Source organism: Passer domesticus, chromosome 2 (assembly GCF_036417665.1).
Source record: "Passer domesticus isolate bPasDom1 chromosome 2, bPasDom1.hap1, whole genome shotgun sequence".
Lineage (NCBI taxonomy): Eukaryota > Metazoa > Chordata > Aves > Passeriformes > Passeridae > Passer > Passer domesticus.
Window position 1 is genome coordinate 41,398,992 of NC_087475.1, and position 8,415 is coordinate 41,407,406.

General features: G+C 47.7%; 1 protein-coding gene across 2 annotated transcripts in view; it reads right to left on the reverse strand.

Moving 5' to 3' along the window:
• Positions 1-7,335, reverse strand: part of MBNL2 (muscleblind like splicing regulator 2) — a 106,206-nt gene extending 98,871 nt beyond the window's left edge. The window contains exon 1 of one of the 2 annotated variants that reach the window (XM_064408420.1): positions 7,191-7,335. The gene's annotated coding sequence lies outside the window, so the exon portion shown is untranslated. Of the gene's footprint in view, positions 1-6,448; positions 6,468-7,190 lie in introns of those variants that run through there. The other variant, XM_064408421.1, reaches the window with a different exon arrangement.
• Positions 7,336-8,415: the final 1,080 nt, after the last annotated feature.

An 8,415-nucleotide genomic window follows, 5' to 3' on the forward strand; every position in this document is an offset into this window, starting at 1 on the left:
TTGCATATTGAATGCACTTCTATTTTACAAAGGTATCAAAAATCAAGCCACCTAACAATAAAAAATGAAGTTACCAGTGCTTATTTTTTATAGGAGTTCTTTATGGGTCCTTTAAAAACCCCCAAATTTTATCCAGCTGTTTCCAGTTATGGCCATCTCTAAAGATTTTTTTTTTTTGAGACAATGTAACTTCAAGAGTACTGGCAACTAAAAAAAACAACAACAAAAAAAAAAACCCACAAAAGTGTGGGGGGGGAAGTCAATCAAAAAATCTAACCTTTATGGATATCCATTCATTCTGCTCCTTTTTCAGTCTATTATGCAGAAATCAACAAATAACTAAGAACCCGCTGACAAAATCTTGCTGGAGTAAGCAAAGTGGAACTACAGCAGTTTCAATTATTCTTCCTGTTTAGAAAATTCATTATCTCAATCCTAAAAGCCTTCTGCACAGTTCTGCACTAATGACATTTTCCCCCACCCCAGTATGTTTCCAGCAGCAGACTCCACCAGGGACTCAGCAGCAGTGGGAACCAGCTCTAGCAGATTAGGAACTGCTCATACCATGTAAGGAGAAACACTTCAGTCATCTTTGAAATTTGTAAAGAATGGTGTAAGCTTTCCAAAAAGCAAGTACAGTGCTGTAGTAATCCTCCTTTCAGCCCCAGGGCCATCTCCACAATTCAGATGACCAAACTCTTCTGCTGCTTTGTGAGGGAGGAGTATTGAGATCCACCCAGCTCTGGCCTCCAGTTATTGCCACACCATTAGTCAAGTGGCCCCTTTACAGCCCAGGAAGTGGACAGATTTTTCTTCTCCCTTCCTTTAACTCATAACAGCAAGGACAGGTTATTTTAAAATAAAAAATGACTGCCTGAAACCACCAACACCATCTTTTGATGGAATGTGCCTTAATCTTAGCTTTACTCTGCCCTCATCCTTCCTATCCACACTCACCACAGCTCCCATAGGAGGCATATCCAGGTCTAACCATTCCCAGGATTCAACAGATTGTGCCTCCAAGACAAATCACACACCTCTCTTGTGGGACCCAGCAATCCAAATGATGGCACACTTCTTCTGCCAAGGTATAAACTGGACTGGGTTTTCCAAGGAATTAGAGGGAAAGAACCAGAGAAATGAGATACTTTCTGGTAGCTACAAGTAGCAGAAGAAATACACTCCACTACGAGCAGGAAGCAAAGAGCACAAAGCATTATGAAATTAAGTGAATGAATTGAGTAATGTAAGACCTACCTCTAAGTGCCAACAGGCAACACACAATCCCGAGAGTGAAATACATGACATGCATTGCATCACCCAAAGCTCTCTCTAGATGAGACATAAATCCCATGTCTTTTTTCCCTGTTCCTCACAATACAGTGTCCAAGACAAGCAGACACCAAGAAGCACTTTGTTCACCTGTTCTGCAAATGTGAAATCTAAGGTGCTTATATTAAAGCATCTTTATTAGATTTCATTAACCTGGAAAGCCAAAGCTAAAATTTATTCACTCAAATATTACAATAAAGAAACAACTTTAGGAAGGCTAGCATTAATATTATGCAATGGAAGGTAGCAGAATGTCCCAGAATTACAAAGCTTGAGAATTTCAGCAGATACTTTGACACAAGGTTGAACATGATAAAACCCCCAAATCTTGTCTTAAAAAACCTTATTGGCTTTTTTAAGAAAAGCCAATTCCTCATAGTCTTCTTGGCACCTCCACAGATCACACTGGAACAACCTGCAAAGCTGATCATATTTTTGACCTAACACTTGACAGAGAAGTTGAACATTATGGATATCACAACACTACGCAGTTATGGAAAGAGCATTGCCTCATTCAGGAAGTGAAAGCATGGCCAGCTTCCCAGAAACCAGAGAAGGCCTAAACAGAGTAAGAACTGAGAAACTCCAAAATCTTGCAGATCTCATCAACAGCAGCAGGGCAAGGGCCTGAGGGCTCAGAGACCCACACATCAGCCAACGATCAAAACCACAGCCTGACAAACACTGCTCCAGTAACATACCCAAAAAATCACCTTGATGTTATGTATCAGTATCTCACCATAGGCATAGGACAGAAACTCAAATGAAGAAATGGCCAATAAATGCTGAATAATCAAAGCCTATGGTAAGGATTTCCATGCTCAAGGCCTATGACATCCATACAGACATACTGCACAGCAGGGAAATACTCCCCTTTGAGAAGGCCTTGTGCACACTTGGAAAGCCCTCTCAGGAAACAAAACCGTGCCTCGCCCATATCCACCAACAGCCAGCTTACACAGGTCAAGCCAACCACATTTAGGCATCACCTCATCTTAAAACAGGGTGTCTTTTTTTCTCTGAGACCTACAAATTCAACCATGCTCCTTCCAGTCTGAAATCATTAAAAATATACTTGGAAAACTTCTTCCTCCTTGAAAATGTAGCAGACCTACTACTGCTGAGGAAACTCATTGTGGCTATACTGCTCAGAGCACCCACTGGTTAGTGCCAAATCTCCCATTCCTGAAAAAGATAAGCAGCAAAACCAACTATTGGCCCACTTCAGTAAGTCCAATGGTACAGACCAGGGACATCAAACTAGAGAAAGGACCTGGATCTTCCCATATTTCAAATTATCTCTTTTCAGAGGAGGTATGGGATGATATAAACTCAGCCTCACAGATGTCCTTTTTGATACCATCAGCCATGAAATATTTGCCTCTCACCAGGGGGGATACCTCAAAAGGGCCCACAAAAATATAGTTTGGGTCCTTCCTAGATAAACTAGGGGCAATGGAGAAAAGCCAGCAGTAGAAAGGTGCTTCCACATCACCTCTTCCTTCCCCTGTAGAGACCTACAAAGCTCAATTCCCTATACACTACTTTTTAACATCAGTGTCAAACCACCAGGTGAATTAGCCAGCAACAGTCTCAAATTCTGCCAATGTGAAAACACAACAGATCTATTTAACATTCAGCACAAACAACTGCAGCACCATCCAAGCAAGGAGGAATAGCTGAAGTTAAACCTAAACCTGGAATTCAGTGCAGACCAGAGGAAGGCCCTGTCAAGAGTTTGCAGCCACAGACAGACCCTAGGTTTGTTGCTTTAAGATACATGATCCCAGCTGGTCATAGGTCAGAAGTATTTCTGGACTTTACACTGACATTATACTTTCATACTGAAACACTACTCAATAACAGCATTGCTGTCTCATCTCTATCTAGGCAAAGAGTCATCTATGTCCCCATGAAGCCTTCCAATCTAGGAAATCCGATTACTCCAGAATGTGTTATGTCCTTCCCTAGGAACACGGCGTGACACCATCATCCTCCCATCTTCCAGGCTGCATCCTACCTGCTATCTTAGAGCTCCCTGAGGCCCCAGCCCTGGGCAGCAGCAGGGCTACCTTGGGCTCTGCAGAGGAACAGCCCCTGACAGTCACCACTGCCATCAGTCCATCAGTCACCCAACGTGTTCTCAACACCATGGCATGCAGCTGCAAGGCAAGATAAACTGTTGAGTTCTTCAGCACTTCAAGATTTTTGAAGAGGCCTACTCTTTCTTCATACCTGTAGTTGATTGAGCCATGTGTTTTTATTCTGAAGCTAGTTGAGTGTTTTGATACTGTGTTTCTCTCAAGCCCTAAGCCAAACCATTGTGTCAAATGCACTTACCACAAATAATCCAACCACAATGATCAAGACAGCAAAACACACAGGGAAAGAAAGTATCAGCAGTAGAAAAGAAAGAGATTGTTTTTGTTTTTGAAGGTTTATTCATGAGAAATGAGTAACTTGAAACTGAAAAGCATTTTTGATTAACACTCTGCATTGACTTTCATTTCAATGACATTTTAATGAACACTTTCTAAGTAGCTCTACTTGCAAATGAACGTGGGAGAATATTGAAGAAAGGTAATGGGAGGGGAAAAGAATAATCCATCAGTCATTTTATTTCTTAGGTGCCTCTGAGAAAATAAATAATAATTCATCAGGGGAAAAGTGATCCAGCAAAGATTCGACTGTTAAAAGACATCTAGAAAGGAATAATAAGTAGAATGGAAGAGTCTGAATTATGATAGAGGGCTGTGAAGAAAGATACAGTGTGATCTGGAAGCCAATTAGATGACTTTGTAATTCTTCAAAGATGAAGGCAGTATGTTCACATCTGTCCTGAGTACTTCAGCCACAGAGAGCTAACAATAAACTGTCAGAAAAAAATTTATAGAAGAGCAGTAAATGTGATTGTAGGACTGGCTGGAGCCATGAGAAGTGAGATTTCTACCCGAGTAACTGACAGCATGAAAATACCTTCTTTGATAACAAGTTTAATGTGATTCATAGTTCTTTATTTCTATTTTTATTGCCAGATTCAACAAAATTCAGAAACGTTCAAGCAGAACTATAGTAAGACCTGTGAGGGCCTATTAAAAGGGGAGTGAGGAGTGAAGGCAATATAAACAAGAAAACGGTTTATTCACCTAGCACGGCATGACTTTTAGTGAGAACATGCCACATCTAAATAAATTAGGCTATATAATTCTACTTGGCAGCATAAGGAGTAGAATAATCACATAGTGTTGCTGAGATTCCAAGAGTTACCCAGAGGATGCAAAAAATCTAACACCATCAGGCAGCAATGGGAATACCAATTTAATACACTTTTTCTTTCTTCCTCCCATAAATCAGGACAAAAAGTTAACAGAACTTTTCCCAGTGCTTTGTAACCAAGCTTTTAACCCAAGGAAAAGCAAAACTAAGAAGGTTCCCCAAATGGCAGTCACATGCCATTGGTGGCAGGATTCATGTACTACTTTGCTATGGTTGGTATTAAGTTTAAGAAACCCTAGGAGAAAAAGCATTTAGTACTGCACAGTACAATTCTAGAGACTGCAACCAGCAGAGAAACTGCAGAGCATCTGGAGTATAAGAGATGAAAATTTCACCCACCAAGTGTTAGCAGCAAGTAGACTTTATTTTTAATCTTCTTATGACAACTGTTATTCTATAAAAGCCAAATTTAAGAAAATGATGCTCAGATGAAGATTTCAGCATCACAATCCCAAACATACCAATTCCAAAGATTAGAGATCTTGGCAGGGCTGCTGTTGACTAAACCCAGGCTATTTCTTCAGAGCAAGGGCCATAAATAACAGAGGAGGTACGTTTCAGAGGAGAAGATATGTTCAAGTGACCCGTGTTATATCATCCACCCACCTATGTGAACAATGCAGATAGGTACCACTCCTGTGGTGATGGCAGGGATACCACAACAAAACAGCCCATCTCTTCAGCTGCAGGAAACAGGCACCATCCTGCAGCTTACCTTGCATGGACAGACAGACACCCATGCTGTACAAATCACCAGGGTGGCCCACTGCTATTCCAAATTTCACTGACATGGAGATAAGCCATAGCATATGCTTGCAACTATGGCAAGTGCTGAAGACTGGCGTGCCCCGACTGAGAGCTCCAGCCTGTGGCAGAAGTTCTGCTGCTATGATCTCCAACGAGACCCACTGGAGCTGGCACCCCACCACCACCTTATCACCGGAGAGAGAAAGCGCAGGGCTGGCTCTGCCCAGGGGTTCATGCATCCTCTAAAAACATGAGGTTTACAGTGCACAAAAGGGCCTTGTCCACAGTGGGAAAAACTACATCCCTTCCAGCATTAGTATCAACTGTACTTGATGAATGCAAATAGTATCAGTGCCAAATACAAGCTACAAACTGACATAATTGATGCCGGACCAACTATTTTTTTAACTTGAAATATACTCAGAAACTGTATGAAAGACGCTTTCCACTAGTCCTTGAAAGTAACTTTAGAGCATTTCCCAGAAGAGTTGAAATATGTATTTAGCCCTAAAGCTTACCGCAGGTACCTTTTTCATTTGCACAGCGTGGTACGTGCACACATGAAGTGAAAATAGAGGACAGATGGCTAAATCTATGCATATTTACCAAGGTACGAATACCACGTTAAAATCATAAGTACTAGGCCAAGTCACATGTTTAAAATTAATTACACTTCCGCTACTACCTACAAGTCCACACTGCTTTAAAAATCTACAAGTCTGAACAAGATACGTCAGTGTGACACGATCACTTAAGTATATTAATCCCACATGGATATCCTCTGCAGCTGAATTAAAGGCACACAAGTTATTCCTTGCTACTGCTCAAATACATATTCAGCCACATTACTGCTGTCTGTTTCCCTCCCAGCGGAAATGTAAATATGCCCAAAAGAAACAGAAAACAAAACATCTGGAAACAGAAGCCTATAGGCAATGTTCTCATAGTTCAAAAAATACGTGTGCATATGCTGTGCACATGCAGACAACTACATATGTACGTACAAGGAATAAGTATATAGGGTATCCACACAAAACCAGGAGTAAGAAAAACATTTGATTTCTGACAGTTTTTCCCCCTCTGTCACACTCACCTTCACGGGTGGCAGTCCCGTGTCGTGCCCCCCCCCCCCCCCAGGAACCTGCCCAGCGCTATTCCCTGCTGGCTGCAGCGAGCCCCCGGCGCGGGGATGAAGCGGGCGGGCATGGAGCGGGGAGGGAGGATTTGGAGGAAGCCGCTGGGGCGGCCACGGCCCCACGGGGCCCTTTCCCTTTCCGTTCCAGAAGTAACACAAAGTTATGACTCCCGCTCGCCGCTCTCCCCGCTCGCACGCCGTGCCAAATGCTGAGTTAACAAAACCATAAATCACCGCTGAACCAGACGCGACGGCCCGGCAGCAGCGCCCGCCGCCTCTCGCCCCGTCCCACGCCGCGGCGGCTTCCCCAGAGAAGCCAAGGGGAGGCGAGCGGCGGGGGCAGCGGGCACCCGGACGGGCGCGGGGCTCGGGGCGCTCACCCTCGGCGGCGGCAGCGGGGGGGACGGCGGCTCCAGGTGCGGCGGGACGGGCGGCAAAGCGGCGGCAGCCCCCCGCGCAGGGAGGCGCCGCGGGCCGCCGCGGCCGCCAGGCTCCCCGGGGCCGGCGGCAGCGCTGCCGCGACTCCTCCCCGGGGCGCGGGCCAGCCCCGGTCCCGCCGCCGCCGCGCACCCGCCGCGTCCCCGCGCGGCCCGGCCCCGCGGCGAGAGGACACGGGCTGTCCCCGCGCCGTGGCCCCGCAGCGGGGGTGGGCTGGCGGCGGCGCGGGGAGGACTGGCGGCGGCGCGGGCGGCTGCCTTACCTCGGAGCGGAGCGGGGCTTCACCCGCTTCTCCCAGCCGGGCGGAGGCGGCTCCGCACAGCGGCGGCTTGTCACCTCTCCCGCCGCGACCGCGACGGCGGCGGCTCCTCGCGTAGGGGCGGTCCGGCCCCTCCCTGCCGGGGCCGAGCGCCGCTCGCACCGCCCCGGGGCCGGGCCCGCCCGCCGCAGCCCGCGCCGTCCGGCCGGGGCCGGGGCCGGGGCCGGGGAAGGGGCCGCGGCAGCGCGGGGCCGGGGCTCCGGCGGGGGTGCGGGCCGGGCCGCGGTGCTTTGCCTGGAGCCCGGCCGGAGCGTTTCCTCCGCAGAACAACGGGGGCAGCGGCGGGCGGGCGGTGCTGCAGAGCGGCCAAAATCCTGGGTTTGCGTCGTGTTGTTCGGCTTCCTTTTGACTGCTGGAGCTATGGCGTGTCACCCGCTACCGTGGACGATTTTCTGGAGGAAACAAACGCGTGGCTTGGCTTCCGGGGCTCATTCTTCCCGCATTTTGACCCGAATTCGTGAGCAGTTTCTGTTCTGTGAAGTGTCGTTCACAGGCAAAATGGGCTCTCCTCCCCTCGCCCGCAGCAGCCAGCGCAGGGCCCCGGTACCCCTCTGCCCCCGTTCCCCACAGGCCGCTGTCCCTGGAGCAAAGGTTGGCGCCTTTCCCTAAAAACCATGGAATATTCCCCATCCAGAAAGAAGGGCAGCTGCAGAGATTCCCGGTTTGCCTCCACCTGCGCCAGGTGAAGCTGGAGGTGCGGTGGTTCAGCGGAGCTGTCGGAGCACTGCCCACTCCGGCCGGGCGGCCCCAGCGGCCCCTGGCCCGCAGCGAGCCCTGCCCTGAGTGCTGGCAGGGCTGCAGCCTCGTCTGGCAAACCCCACAGCTCCTTTCCAGGCAGCTCAGGTCCCCGAACAGGGTCTCCAGAAAGCCAGGCAGCATCCAGGGGTGAGGCCACAGCTGCCCCATCCTCGATGGACCTTAACCGCTGCAGCATCCCAATGTAAGGGTGGTGGAGCAGGAAATAAATCAGAAAGCAGCTGCGCTTCAATTTCAACTAAATTCCTTTAGACTGTCCCTGAAGTCTTTCACAAGGATCAGTAACTGAACTGCTACAGAAAAATTTGTTACATTTTGAGAAGAAAAGTAACCCTTTCAACTTAGCCACATCCTTTTGGTGTTAGGAGGCTGAGAAAAAGAGGCAAAAAGAAAAATCTGGGGGTTTTAAATT